Source organism: Hylobates moloch, unplaced genomic scaffold, assembly GCF_009828535.3.
Source record: "Hylobates moloch isolate HMO894 unplaced genomic scaffold, HMol_V3 SCAFFOLD_3, whole genome shotgun sequence".
In the NCBI taxonomy this organism is placed as follows: domain Eukaryota; kingdom Metazoa; phylum Chordata; class Mammalia; order Primates; family Hylobatidae; genus Hylobates; species Hylobates moloch.
In genome coordinates, this window is record NW_026652278.1 from 46,456,474 (window position 1) to 46,472,166 (window position 15,693).

The window sequence follows — 15,693 nt, forward strand, 5'->3', positions numbered from 1 at the left end:
GTTTCTTGACTACCTTTGTGTGGATTTTCTACCCTTTAGGTTGTCTGTGGTAAATACATTAATCCTATCGCAGTGTCAGTCGCTTAGCATGCAAAGCCATTCTATCTCTGTTGGCTAAGAAAGCATATCTATGCAGGAAGAAATAATAAATATTGCTGTTCAAGTTGAAACTATTATGTTATATGGTGCCGTGGAAGAGTTTGGAGCAAGGGTTGGTAGAGCTGGGCACTGATTTCTTCTTTGACACTTGCTGGCTGAGTGATTGGGGGAAAGTTCCCCAACCTTTGGGAACTTCAGCTGCTACATTTTAAAATGGTGCTTGTCTGTTCTCAAGATCTTATGGCTCCAATGAGAAAATGCATGTGAAAGCTCTTTGTAAATAATAATGATTTCTTCTGCAAACATTAAGTTACTATTAATAAGACATTAATAATTTTTTTTTGAGATGGGGTCTTGCTGTGTTGCCCAGGCTAGGGTGCAATCACGGCTCACTGCAGCCTCCACCTCCCATTCTCAAGTGATCCTTTTACCTGACTCTACCGAGTAGCTGGGATCACAGGTAAATACCACCACATCTAGCTATTTTAAAAATTATTTGTAGAGAAAAGGTCTTGCTATATTGCCCAGGCTGGTCTCAAACTCCTGGGCTCAAGTGATCCTCCCACCTCAGCCTCCCAAAGTGCTGAGATTACAGGTGTGAGCCACTGTGCCCTGCCCCTATTAATAGTTTTAGTTAAAATGGCTTAGACTGAGGTAGAGATTTTCCTTAATCCAGGTGGCCCTTATTTCTCTCACAAATCAAGTTTTTAATTGACTTGATTATATGAGAGAGTTTCTTTTCCAAGTGGGCCCTTTTGTTCCTTCTGGTTGCTTCCTTCCTCATTTTTTGCCCTTATTATTCCAGGTAAAGCTTCAGTGACTGAAGGGGTGTGGACTTTTTGAATTTCAAGAACAGTAAAGTTGGAACACAGCAGAGGGTGTGTAATAAAAGACAATACAGGTAAGTCAGAATCAGCATTCCACCCATTCTCAAAGAACTCATGGTTCTGAAGTTCCTTGTAATCACTCTTGCTTTGTTCTGAGATTGTGTATGAGGCTCTGATGGCATAAGGGGATCTTCCAGGCCTTTGTGGCACCCAAGGGCAAAATTAGCTAACAAAAGGCTTGTGTGGTTTGGGAAAATTAGGAAACACACTTGAAGAGGCCAGCTCCCCCATTGGAGAAGGCAAGCAATCTGGGCCGGGGTGGTAGAAGTGCGTAAAGCAAAGGCCACAGGAAAGAGTGTCAGCCTGAGTCTCTGGAAATGAGAGAAAAGGATGCTGCTGAATTTGAAGTCACATAAACCAGGTAGGAAAGGTTCTAGGATAATGTTAGTTGGGGGCATGCCTTTTCCCTTAATCTGGAATTGCTTTTGATGGAGGCTTTCATCCTGGAAGATCACAGTTACCAGGTCTGCATTCTTCTCTGGAGTTGAACAGGTAAGTCCAGTGCTGCTCAGAGTGCTAATCTGAGATGAAATAAAGAGCTTGATGTAGAACGTAAAAGTTAGATGAACGAAACAGTGTCTCTAGTGTTATTGTTGATTCTATGTCTGTTTCTATGTTCTACTTCTGTGTCTGTATATCTGTTGATTACTATGTCGGTATATATAATCTCCAAACAATATATTGCTTAGCTTTAATTTTAAGCTTGAAGAGAATGGTATATTGCATGTAGTGTTCTGCAGCTTGCAATTTTTTTTGCCCTGTAATGTTGTAAGATTTACTTGTTGCATGTAATGGTAGTAAATTAATTTTTCTGGTTAAGTTAAATTCTATGGCGAGAATTGATCACAGTTTATCTATTGTCTCCCTTCCCTCTAATCTTTGGTATTTTGTTGCCCCACTAGTGGGTGTAAAATAGTACATCATTGTCATCTTTATTTGCATTTTCCTGATTAATAGTGTGATTGGACATCTTTGATATCCTTTGGAGAACAGAGTGCATAATTTTAACTTAGACAAAAATTTCAGTCTTTTCTTGTATAGCGAATGAAGCTTGTTTCTTGTTTTTTGAAACATAGTCTAAAAAACTTGAAACTGTTTATATGGCACAAATATTTTCATTGTGGCGGGGTGTGGTGGCTCATGCCTGTAATCCCAGAACTTTGGGAGGCTGAGGCAGGCAGATCACCTAAAGTCAGGGGTTCGAGACCAGCCTGGCCAACATGGTGTCTCTACTAAAAATACAAAAATTAGCCGGGCATGGTGGCATGTGCCTATAATCTCAGCTACTAGGGAGGCTGAGGCACGAGAATCGCTTAAACCTGGGAGGCGGAGGTTGCAATGAGCCAAGATCATGCCATTGCACTCCAGCCTGGGCGACAAGAGCGAAACACCATCTCAAAAACAAACAAACAAACAAACTAAAAACATTTTTATTGCTAATCTTTGTTTTTTCTTTTCTTTTGAATTGAACTTCTTGTTTGTTTATATTCTTATTCAATTTTTCTTTCTCTGCTGATTTGGAAGTTATAACTTGTATTTCTGTTCTTCTAATGATTACCCTGAAAATATACTGTGCACGCATAGAAGTTTTAAAGTCAGTCAGTATTTAAGGTATTCTAATCCCCTTCTGGAATAATACAAAACTCATAGTACACCTAATGAAGACTCCCTCCTTCTGTACATAGATGTTGTTTTCAGCATATCAGTTTTATTATTTGTTTCACCATACAAATTAGTCAATTTTATTGTATAGAGATGGTATTTGTTTAACTTATATGCTTATCATTTCTTATTCCTCTTCCTTTCTTCTATCCTTACCTTTCCTCTGATGAGATTTAGCTTTTTCAGAAATTTTTCTTCTCCTGAGAATCTTTTGGTGGTAACTTCTCTCAATTTTGGTTTCTGAAATGTCTTTATTTCACTCTTACAGTTCTTAGTTGATAGTTATTATTTTTTCCCAGTGTTGTGAACATACTGTTCCATTGTCCATAGCTTTCATTTTTGCTGTCAGGACATCTGTTTATCTTTCATTTGCTATTTTTTAGTAGATATTTGACTTACTCTAAGTTTATTTGTCTTTGGTGTTCAGCAGTTTCATTACAATGTGTCTATTTAGAGCTTTCTTTTAAGAATTCTGTTTATATTTTTTGTGTTTCATGTATCTATCAATTTATTTCATTTATACACTCTAAATATTTTTCAGCTTTCAATGCTTTGAATGCTATCTTTTCTCCCTTCTCTCTATCATCTCCTTCTGGTTTTGATTAAATGGAGGTTAGAACTTCTCTTTTTATCCTTTATGTCTCTTAATTTCTATTCAGTATTGTCTTTCTCGTTTTTCTCTGCTTTATTCTGTAATTTAAGATTTAGCTTTTAGTTCAATACTTCTCTCTTTAGCTGTGTTGGCTTTTCTGTGTAGCCTATCCATTGAATTTTTAATTCAAATGAGTATGTTTTTTAAATTTCTAAAATCTTTATTTCTGTCTTAAATCTGCCTGAGTATTTTTTGATGGTTTCGTTTTGCTTGCTCATTTTTTGGCCTCATCATTAAACAGTTATTTCATATCCTGTATTTGATAATGCCAGTATCTGAAATCCTTGGTGGTCTAAATGTTTTTGGGCTTCTTTCCTAGTGTGCAGGGTGAGTTTGGATTACATGCTAATATTTGGTTGATAATTATGTCTTGGAATCTTGAAGTATTAACTTCTTGAGATTTTGTTTGTACTAGGAGCCAGGAGGATGCTACAGACCCAGGACCACTTCTCTTCCCTTTGAATACCTATTCCCTTTGGTTTCAAGCTGGGCTTTCTCCACCATGCTGAAACTTGGAAGTCTAGTTGCCCCACCCTATTGCTGGTATTCATAGTTACCTCCAGGGCAATGCCAACTGTCTTTTTTGCTCACTCCTGAGTGTTCTTTACTCAGGAACAGTAGATGGTCCCACTATATTCTCATGGGATTTGTTTCTCTGCCTGGAGCTAACCAATGCATTAAAAAGTATTTTTAAATGTAATTTATTCAGACTCTAATTATAGTATAGCAGAAGGGCCTTGCAAATACCGAATCCACCAGAATTCCTGAATTAGGAATGCTCAAATGATTTTTAAAAATCAGTTGTCTCTAAGTACTCTTTATCAATTTATTACTTTCCTTTATTTCACCTAAGGATAAAGAAAATATTACAAGAGTGAACTTTTTGAAAGCTAGCTAAACATATGACATACTGTATCCTTACACTTTTGCCAGGGTTCTTTTTGTAGTTAATCTATTGAATATTTACTCCCTTGGAAACTGGAATTACCACTCTTGGAATAACTTACTAGAACAGAGTACTTATTCAGCACCAATTTGTTATGCCTCCCAATCTATTTGCTGTCACACTGCCATTTTTCTTTCTATCCAGAGTCCTAGATATAAACGAGTCAGTTGTGGGTCTCTGCCTGTGGATGCATTTCTTCTTCACATGGAGTGCAGAAAATTGATGTTTGCTATTGTGAATTAGAGGCATCATCTCTGTAAGCTCCATGTTCTTACATTCTGCATCCCCTTAATAGGCATAGAAAGCAGTGTGAAATTTTTGGTCTGTAGAATGCTAAGTTGCCTTGGGCTTTGGCACATGAAAAAGATATTTCAAAATGGATGTCAAGTGAGGTTGCTGATTTAACAGTTTTTTAAAAATTATTATTCCTTCTGCAGCAGAATAATTACCAATAGACAACCATATGTTTTTAGAGGCTACACAGATCTGACAAGCATGTGTGTGGATTTTGTGATGAAATTAATACATTAGGCATGTCTCTAATTTGCAGTCTCTTTGCTTTGTAGATTACAGGTAAGATATTTGTAATACTAGTGTAATCATAGGAAAGACAGGCACTGAAAACATTCCTAGGAAATGCTGAGCTCTGTGATGAGAGATTCTTTGAGGAATTGCCTGGTGTTGGCTCTATACTTTCATTTGAAAAATAAAAATATCAGAAAATTGTGTAGCTTTTCCTTGCTTTGATAGCAAGTTCTAATGAGTAGTGACTTCCATCTGTGTCCTTGTATTCTTGGGTTTTTTTGGCTGTCAGTTCAGCCATTGCTGCTAGTTTTTGCTTTCCAAATGGTTGGAAAGCTGAGCACTCGATAAGCTTCACCTGTGGAGCTCAGGAAGTGATCGAGTAGTACTGGAGATGCTTGTCAGGAATGGCCAGTGCTTCCTGAGTGACCTTTGCCTAGTCAGCAGAGCCATCAGGTTTGATTTGGCAAAGCGGTAACTGGCCCTTTGAACTTGTCAGTTCTCTGTAGATGTGTCCCTTTGAAGGTTATGAGTTGCATGATTAGCATGAGTTTTAACAGAATTCACCTGAGTGCTGTTTCTTTTCCACTGTGAAGTTGGATTCTGGTCATATCAAAACGATGCAGAGACACAGTCCAAGAGTGCTGTCTTTCATAGGTTTATGTCAGTTAGGGTGCTAAAAGGTGGGGCTTGACAGTCATTGTCAAGACAAGTGACCAGGCTCTGATGTATGACCCAGAGCAGTGTTCCTGTGTCTCCAGTGCTTTAGTCACAATCGTGTTCCTCTGCAGTGAGCAGGGTTACTCATCTCTCTTTGACTTGGCACTGGGACACTTGGCCATTTGTAACATTTTGCTCCATTCTCACAAAAGATAATGAGTTAGTATGTTTCTAAATAAGATTTTGAAAATTTAGGATTATTTTAATTACCTTCCTCTCCAACCTGTTCTTCCTCCTGCTCACCAGATTCATATGTGAGTGCTTGTTGTGTCTTCTGTTTGATGTCTGCAAAAAAGTCCTACAGAATAACATTTTTTGGCCCTTGCCACAGTCTAGGAGTTCAGAGACTGGTGCATGGGAAGAGGGAGCCATAGCAGGTTCATCAGTAGCCGGACTGCCTGGGTTCAAGTTGAAGTTCTACTGATAGTCTGTAGGACTTTGGTTAATCACTTAGCTTTGCTGAGTTTTGCTTTTCCCCACCTAATAACTACCTTAATCTGTTTATATGCTACAGCAGTGGTTCTTAAGCATTTTGGTTTTAGGACCCCTCTATACTTTTAAAAATTATTGAGGACCTTAAAGAAATTTGGTTATGATATCTAGCATATTGTGGTAGCAGAATAGTGGCCTAATGTTCCCCAAAGATGTGCATGACCTAGTTCCCAGCAGCTATGAATATTACCTTACATGGCAAAAGACTACAGATGTGATTAAGCTCAGGATCCTGAGATAGGGAGCACATCCTGCATTGTCCAGGTGGGCCCTATGTAATCATAAGAGCCATATAAGACTTTTAGCACTGCTAGGCTAGAGCATAGCCACGTAGCCACTCCTAGCTGCAAAAGAGTCTGGGAACTATGGTTCTTTTTCTGGGTATCAGTTAAAAGAACTGGGGGTTTTGTTATAAGGAAAAAAGGGAGAATGGATATTAAGGGATATTTAACAATCTCAAAGACTTATCGTGTCAAGGTTTGATATACATGGTAGGTAGACAATCACAAAAATGTTAGTTTTTCTTCTTGCCCTTTTATGAGTTTGGAAAAATGGACATTTCATTCAGACTGCATCATTTAGAAATACCTATGACAAAACACAATGACATGTGGGCAGAGGCATAATTGCCATGAACTGCATTTTTAGTATTTGCAAATAAATTATATGAAATATCTTTTGTTTGGTGCTCACAGGCAGCTTTTTGATATCTTGTTTGGGTCTTTTGAACTTAACAATATGCCTCCTTTCCTTTGGTAGGAGGAAAGTGCAAATTGAAATGAGATTTAAGACTCAGCTTTGATTCATAGCTATTCTTCATGGGTTTGAAAATATATGAAGTGTGACGTTTTCTTCGGGGTCATTTTGTAAACAGTTTCTGCTGCTCCCTGGCAGTGTCCTGTTGTTGAAGAATAACCCAGTTCTAGTTTCTGATGTGAAACAGCAGTTAGGAATATTTGTGCTAAAGTACCTTATATTTTTAAAAAATGTTTATAAATACTATGAAACAGTCTGGGCCTAAATGGCTTAATTTTGAGCTTAATATAAAGCTGAATGCTGATTTTATTAATTGATGAGTATGCATTTAATGCATTTTTAGTGCTATCCTCATCTTTAGATACATTATTGTAATAGCTTTTGAGTGAATGAGGGCTTGGAGTTATTAACATCCTATCTGGTCTGGAGCTATTATTTCAGTCTCTGGATTAGAAGAAGGCTTTGTGTCATTCATACCTGGGAGTGTCCATTTCCTAGCTGAACTGATTGGGAAGGGCAGTTTTGGCTTGTGATGGGGGTGGAGAGGAAGCGTTGAAGGTAATTTTGAAGCCTCAAGGACTCCTAGGGGGAAGGGGCACTTGTTTGGGAGCTACAGCTGGTCCTTGGGGTGGCCAGAGGGCTGCACCAGTGTCTGGTGACCTTTCCAAACTGGAGCTGAGAGGGGCAGTTCTACCTGCTTCGCTGTTTTTCCCAGAGACCATTGAAAACCATCTTGCGGTTGCCAGTTTCTGTTTTACTTTGTGGTTCACTGTGTTACCAGGAAGCAAGGTTCTTCTTGGTTGAAACCTTAGTGAGGACAGAGAGAGTGTAAGCAATTGGTGTAACTGAAACTTGAGTGACTGGTGACCTACTGGTACTTAACACCTTGCATCCAAGAAGCTCAGTGTTTTTCGAAAATAGCATTGTAATGGTAGCATTTGTTGCCCACATGAGGCATACTACAAAAATTACAAGTGAAACTTGTGGAAGGATGTCCCTACTTCATTTTGGGGTGTATTTCAGACCTCTGTCTGGGAGCTCTCAGGGCTAGCTGTCCTCAAGACTTGTAGTGGGTAAGTGTGGCTGGCTGCAGGGTCCCCCATCTCCTTTCCATAGTCCACATATCACCCCGGGTACTGCAAGGTGGCAAAGGCCAAGGTGCTGGTTAAGAGGAAGTCCTGCTGAAAAGCCAGTGGTTTTGGAAATATGAGCTGGAATAATTTTCTGATAGTTTTAAATTTATGTTGTAAAACACTGTTTTGATTTGGGAGTTCTTGCATTTACTAATCACTAAACAATTTCTACATGTGGAAGGCTCAATTAATGCAGGGCCAAGAACAGTGTCTTCTTTTCCCATAAACTCTTGGGCAGCCTGCGAACTTCCTCATAGCTGGATCAGAAGGCATTGCAGGGTAGGACCCAGCCCTCATGGACTGGCAAACCCAGGTCATTGCCTTGTGCATAGAGGGACTCCACAGGGTTTTGGAACTGGTATGTGAGTTGAAGTCCTTGATCTCATTTCTTATTAATTTCCTAGCTGACTTCCATAGCAGCTGTTGCAAATGCTTGCTTCTTTTTGAGCTCCTGGTCTCCCATAGCCCTGCTCTTGGCAAATGTCCATATAAACAAAGTCATGGTGACAGAGAGAGAGCCCTTTCTCTCTCTCCTTTCCGCTTCAGAGTATGTCTGCTTTTTTTTCTCTGACAGGTGCTAGCTTGATTCTGAGTGCTACCATGTATGGAGAAGTCTTGTTTCCTACTCCCTCACACCATCTCCTTCTGTCCTGCGTCTGCCCTCTCTCAGGTGCCCAAGTATCCTGTTGCCATATTCAGCTACTCTGTGGTATGCTTCTTGAACCGGATAGCCTTCCCCATGCCTTTGATTGGTATCTTTCCTATTATGACCCATCTGTTTCACAGTCCACTCCCTCAAAGCCCTACTGTGGACATTGTAATCCGAAATCATACCTTGTATGTAAACATTCACTGAATGTTTATTGACATCTACTGTGTGCGTGGGAGCTGAGAGTACAGATGCCAGGAGATACGGAGATGAGTCAGACTTCTGAGATTATTAGTATAGAATGGAGAGAGAGACATGGGACAAATAACATTAGAGATTAATGACAAAAATATGTACAGGTTAGAAGGGGAGAGGGGCAGTTTACCTTGAAGAATTTTATAAGTGTGGATCCTTCAGACAAGAGGAGAGGGTCATGCCGGAGCCAAAAGCCAGTGATGGATTACTGTGTTCCCACTTTCTGATAAGATTTCATTATGACTCATCTAGAGCAGAGGGAGACCTCTGTAACTACAAGATCTCTAGTAGTAGCGTTTGGCTCACTGTGGCAGGTGGTTGCAAAGAACCTTTTAAGGCAGAAATAGGCCTATGGGTGTCCTAAGGTAACATCACATGGGTAATTGCCAACTCTGTATATCTTTTCAGCTAGACTCTGACTTAAGGAGAAGATAAGTCTTCAGTGAGTTTCTTAAGCCCTGAGCATCTTCTTTGTATTCTGCTTTAAGAACTTGTTGGTTTCTGTGTTTCATACTCAATGGCTCTGGCGCTTGGATGCCCTGGTCCCACAGAAGGCCTTGAATACTGAGTCTGAGGTTGGGGCTTGCTTACAAGGACCTTCCTCACTGTCTTAAACAGATTGTGTTTTAACCTTTCATCTCACTTTTTACTTTTCATTCATGGATAGTGTTTGTCATTGTGTGTGTGTGTGTGTGTGTGTGTGTATGAATGAGTGAATGAATATTTCTCACACTCTAAATTCTTTTAAAGGCAGGAAGTACTGTTCTCTTGTTTGCTATTTTATCCACTCTGCCTCTACTGGGTCTGGCACATAATAAAGAAAGAGTGAACAGGACAAACAGCCATTCTGAAAAGTGAACTTCTCTGGCAATTGCGGTTTGTACATACCAGCTGGAGCATAGACAATTAATTGGCTTTTTAATGTGGTAAGGGAAAAGATCAAAAGAAAGTCATCATCATTTACCAAAGTGCTTCCAGCAGATGATGTTTATAATCCCAAAAGGGTCTTTTCAATATATAATGTGCTTTGATGGAACAGATTTATATCCTGATTGTGGAAATTGTTATATAAATCTATATATGAGATAAAGTTTTATAGAATCATGTGTAAAAAAACCCAAACAAACAACAAAGAACATGTAAAAACTAGTGAAATCTGAACGTGGGCTGTAGTTTATTAATAGTAATAGTATTATACCCAGTGTCAAGTTTGTGCTTTTGATAATTGTATAGTTGTTACATAAGATATGGGGAGAAGCTGGGTGAAGGATACACAGGAACATTCTATAATGTTTGTATCTTCTATGTGAGTCTAGAGTTATTTCAAAATCAAAAGTAAAAAAAAAAAACACAGAGATACCACTACACATTTATTAAAATAAGTAAAAAGCAAACAAACAAAACAAAAACAGATAATATCAAGTACTGACAAAGATACAGAGCAACTAGAACTCTCCTACATTGCTGGTGAGAGTCTGAGAAGATACAGCCACTTTGGAAAATAGGTGGTGTTTACAAAGTTAAAAATATACCACATAAGCTAGTAGTTTCACTCCTAAGTATTTATCCAAGAGAATTGAAAACCTCTATTCACACAAAAATGTGTAGGCTAATACTTCTAACAGCTTTATTCATAACTGCTAAAACTGGAAAAAATATAATTGTCCTTCAACTAGTGAATAGATAAACAAACTGGTATGCCTATCAATGGAATACTGCTCATCAATAAGAAAGAACAACACAACTATTTGGCTGAATCTCAAATGCATTCTGTTATGTGAAAGGAGCCAAACTCAAAAGAATCCATATTTTATGATTCAATTTAAACGACATTCTGGAAAAGGCAAGAGTATAGGGTTAGAAAATAGATCATGACTGCCAGGAGCATGTGATGGGGGAGAAGATTGACTACAAAGGGCATAGGGAAATTTTTGAGATAAATGAAATGTTCTATATCTTGATTGTGGTGGTGATTACATGACTGTGTGTGTTTGTCAAAACTCATTGAACTGTACACTTAAAAGATTGGATTACTGCATGCAAATTATACCTCATTAAGTCTGACTTTAAAATAAAAACACCACCAACAAAAATAAATAATTAATGATGCACTTTGGCGTAAATACCATCAAAGGATCATTTTGTTAGCTACTTGGATAAGGATTTGTTAAGTCATTAGTTATACAGAATGCCTCATTCAAATACAAAGGTGCAGCTCTTTCAGTACTCTGGCTTCTAATTGGGTGATGGAAATAGCTATTACTATAGAGGTGGATGCTCTAATGATCTTTGTTAAACAGAATGCTGCTGGGAGGTTAAAACAAAAGCTGCTGATTCTAGCTTTAGTGGATATAGCATTTAGTATGTGAACATACAGTCAAATCTCACTCTATCACCTCTCCTGATTCCTTTGCCATTAAAATATTCATCACTAGAGAAGAGTTGACTTTTCAGTCCTTTTTAATCTCAGCCCTAACAAATGCACTGTGATATATATACCATATATATATATATATATATATATGTATGTATATTTTCCTAGAACGGCTTATCAAATGTCCTACTGGAAAAACCAACATGTTTGATTTGGTGGGAGGAGGAATGGCTAATTTAATCACTCTCTGAAATACAATTTACAAATATTTACAATAAGAATTGGAGGGTTCTAACTGGAAATTTGAAGCTGTAGAGCTCTTAAACTGGGTTTCTTGATAATCAACATCCTTTGTAAATCAAAGTAAAGATATGATTTTGAAAGAAGGTTTAAATTCCAAACTCTTGGCTGTGATTCATGGGGTTGAAGGATATAACTTCTATCCTTATGGGACAGATATCTCAACAATATGTATAAGATTACACAGTCTTTCCCCAACAGGAGATTTCTTGTTTATTTAAAACTGGAATTTACTAAATTGGTTTGAATTTAATGCTATTCAGTAGTCAACGCATTTGAGCAAGCACTCACCAATAATCATTAACTACATGCCACATCTGTGATGAGGTGCTGAGTTTACACAGGCAAATGAGCCCCAAGCCCTGTTTTTAAGGAAATTACCATCCATCAGGGTGGACCAAACCATGTACAGCCAGCTAAACTTCAGCAACAGGGGAGATCCCTAAGGAGGAAACCATTACCTAGGAGATGACATTTGAATTTAGCCTTAATGTGTAAGCAGAATTTGGTCTAGTGTGGAAGACAGAAAGCCCAAGGTTTTCTGGCAGAGGCTTAAGAACTTCACCGACAACTTCTTATGTTCTCCTTATGTCAGAGCCTGGTCCAAAAGGTATAGAGAATTGGCAGTTACCCACAAGTCTGCCCCAAAGAGGTTCTTTCCAACCACCTGCCACAGTGAGTCAAACAAACTCCACTGTTGGAGATCCTTTACTTACAGAGGTCTCCCTGTGGTCTACACGAGTCACAGTGAAATCCCATCAGAAAGGGGGATATAGTAATCTATTGCTGGCTTTTGGCTAATGACTGACGTGACTTCCTTTTTGTCACTTGGTATTTCACTGTCATACCAAGAGAGATGTTAACTGCAGTTAACTAATGAGAAACGTGAGCTGAAGCAGCTTGTGTGACTTGCCCTAGGATGCAGCTCTAGGATTCAGTCAATGTCTGACTGTGCTGGTTTTCCACTACAGCCCATGTGGCCTACTATGAGGACATGGAGACCCCATGAACTTATGGCCCCTGAGTCTCAGCCCTCAAGTGTGGTTAGCATGCCAAAATGGTAAATCTTTGAATACTCTTGGATTGTTCGGCTCTTTAAATGTTTGAGGTGCTCTTATATACATTGTCATTTGATTTTTGCTTTAAAAACAACTCACAGAATAAATGACTGTAGTTTTAAATAGAGCATTGTTGTCACACAGCACCTTTGGGGAGCCCATGCATTGCTTGAGGTGGTCAAAGACTCTGGCTGAGTTGCTGGGGCCAGTAGTAGGGAGTGGGTACATCTTTAGCAGATCCCATGAATTGTCCCTGATGGGATCTGTTGTGGGGGATTAAATGGTTCTCATCCTGTCTCCAACTAAGCTGAGGCTTACTGTAACCAGAGGAGCCGCTGGCTTGGAGCCCCTGGTTGGAACATATGTTCTCTTGGGCATTGCCATTCCAGGGTATTAGGGTATTGGGGCCTGAGGCCCCTGAGTATAGCATGAAGCCATCTGGGGACTTCTCCATGAGAACTTCTTATCACTAAGTGCATGTAATTGTTGATTTAGTCTAGCCTGGCAGGCCCAGTGGTTCTGGTAAGTGGTATTATCATACCAGGCTATTGGCTGGTAGTTGGCTAATTTGAGGAAAAAAAGAGGTGGTTGGATTCTATGGTAAATTCAGTTGGATGCAAGTGATAGGATTTGCCACAGGGATCGTAAAAATCAGGGTGCTGTTCAGGGTGCAGAGGTGAATTCCATGGCTCAGGCCTGATTTCACTCACTCCTCTGTAGGTACAGAGTGTGATCATGTGTGCAAAATTGTGCTTTCTGCCGCTCCAGAGTATTTGATAAAGGAATGTCCAAGCCGCCTGTATTTTAGCCTGTTTCACTCAGCTCGGGCTGGCCTGAGCCCAGGGCCTTGGTGTTCCTGGGCTTCTGTCACACAGAAGAGCTGCATGGGAGCTCAGAGACAAAGGGGCTTGTTGTGTGAACTCAGATCAGTGGCAGCTGCAAGAAAGAAGAGAGATAAAGTCCTTCTGTTTTGCTTTTGCTCAACTCTAAATGGCATTTTAGGATTTTTATAACATTGCAGTGTTCCTTAGGAAAGCTTGACTTGACACATATATTCTCAGGATTTTAGGGACCCTCTGTGAGGAATGGTTTGATCTGTCAGAAGGATGGCCTGACAGGGATAGAGCTTTTGGCCAGACCTAGCTACCAATGGGCTGTGTGATCTTGTGTCAGTCGCTTCCCCTCTCTGGGTCTATAAGCCTGGGGGAGCTTGGACTAGAGCAGCTGTGTGGTTCCCATTCGGTACCAGCATTCTGGGTGCATTTGGTACTAGAACACTGGGTTGTAATGGACATGCTTTGCAGGGGTTTTGGAGCCTGACAGTATTGCTTCCTATTCCTGGGTTGAAGCACTTATTCATTTGGATCATGGTGTGGCTGCAAAGACTTGGTTCAGTTAAGTGAGGTCATGTGCGTGAAGCACCTAGCAGGATACCTGACACATGGAAAGGGTGCAGCTAATGGTGGCCACTATTAATATTTAAATTATGAGGTATGTGCTTGCTGCACTGTCTTTTTACTTCCTGTCACAGAGTAAGTGGCTCCTATTATCTTTAATTTAAAAAAATTCTGATAGTTGTGGACAAGCAGCATATCCCTTTAATTTGCTCCTGGAGGACTGACCTGTGTGATCTTAGGAGTGTGTGGGCAGCTCTGCTTTGCTGCCTTCCCTTCTAGTGTAGGATTCTGTAATATGTAATGAAACTGAGCAGGCACGTGGTCTGAATGGCTCACTTAGGGACTTCATTATCTACGTATGGATTTTTCATAGCTCCTAACTTTTTTTTTTATTAGGAAGGAAATCTGTGTGGCATAGACGATGCCATGGAAAAATGCAACTGTAAGTTTTCCTTGAGCAAGAACATGGAAGCATGAGAAGGAAGGCTTAATTCCTTCTCCAGTATTTATTGAACTCGGCTATTTTGCAGGCACTAGAGATGCAAAAATGAGTACAATCAATATGGTCCTTGCCTTCATGGAGATTAGTTTATTGGGGCAGAGCAGACATTAAATTACAGAAATAATGATTTAATTATAGTTGTGACTAGTGCTGGGAGAAGTACAGAGTGTAGTAAGTGTAATAAGTGTGTAATGTAAGATCTGCATGTAATGGGGAGATCAGAAAACTCACTCTGGGGGAATGACTTCTAGTGAGAGGTCTGAAGAGTAAGAGGAGAGTATTCCAGGACAAGGGAGATGGGGAAGGCAATTCTCCAGGAAGAAGGATGGGAAGATAGAGTAACAGGGAGGGAAAGGAAAGATCACAACTCAGTTTCAGGCCTGAGCAACTGGGAGAAGGCTGGTGCCATGTCTGCAGGTAGAAAATGTTGGTGGATTGTGGTTTGGGTGGGAGTGGGGTCAGCTGGGCACCCTCTTTTCTCTTTAGGGGATGCTTTCCCCCCACAGATATAGTGTGCTTTGCTCCCCATTCCTCAGGCCTCTGCTCAGATGGCCCCATTAGGGAGACTTTCCCTGACCACTTCAGGTACATCACCCCCTCCCATCCCTGCTCCCTTGGGCTCTGCAGCACCTGTCACTGCCTGATGAGCTGTTTGCTGCGTGTGAACTCCTTGAGGGCAGAGGTCTTTGTTTTATTCCCTGCTATATCTATAGCACCTAGAACAGTGCCTGGCATATTAGAAGCCCTCAATAAGTACTTGTTGAAAGAATCATGAGTTTGCCTTTGGTTATGGTTTTTGTGTCCTTTTCAAACTTGAGTGACTTTTTAAATTAACCTGAGGCTGGAGAGGAGAAGGGTGTAGGAGTACTGTTCACTTGACATATCAGGTCTTTTTTAAGGCAGGAAGAATAGAAAAGATGGATTTTCTTCTTCTTTTAAAAAATTTCAGTGTTAGGCATGATAGAACAGAGCAGCTAGAAAAATGTTTGAATATGACTTCTTTGTTCGTTATAAATTGGTATAAAAATCTAGCCCTCTATCTGATATTGACTAGATTTTTGGGCTAAATTATAACCTATTGTAATTCCTCTAATTGTTTCTATGGGAGGAGCTGTTGACTTTTTAATTTAATTTAATTTTCTAAATTTATTTTTGAGACAGGGTCTCACTCTGTTGCCCAGGGTGGAGTGCAGTGGCACAATCATAGCACACTTCAGCCTCTACCTCCCAGGCTCAAGCCATCCTCCCACCTCAGCCTCCCAAGTAGCTGGGACTACAGGCACACACCA

General features: G+C 39.9%; 1 protein-coding gene across 8 annotated transcripts in view; it reads left to right on the plus strand.

Moving 5' to 3' along the window:
* Positions 1-15,693, plus strand: part of SGMS1 (sphingomyelin synthase 1) — a 310,484-nt gene that overhangs the window by 105,648 nt on the left and 189,143 nt on the right. For all 8 annotated transcript variants that reach the window (XM_058436246.1, XM_058436244.1, XM_032137507.2 and 5 more), the window contains exon 3: positions 905-1,000. The gene's annotated coding sequence lies outside the window, so the exon portion shown is untranslated. The remainder of the gene's footprint in view (positions 1-904; positions 1,001-15,693) is intronic.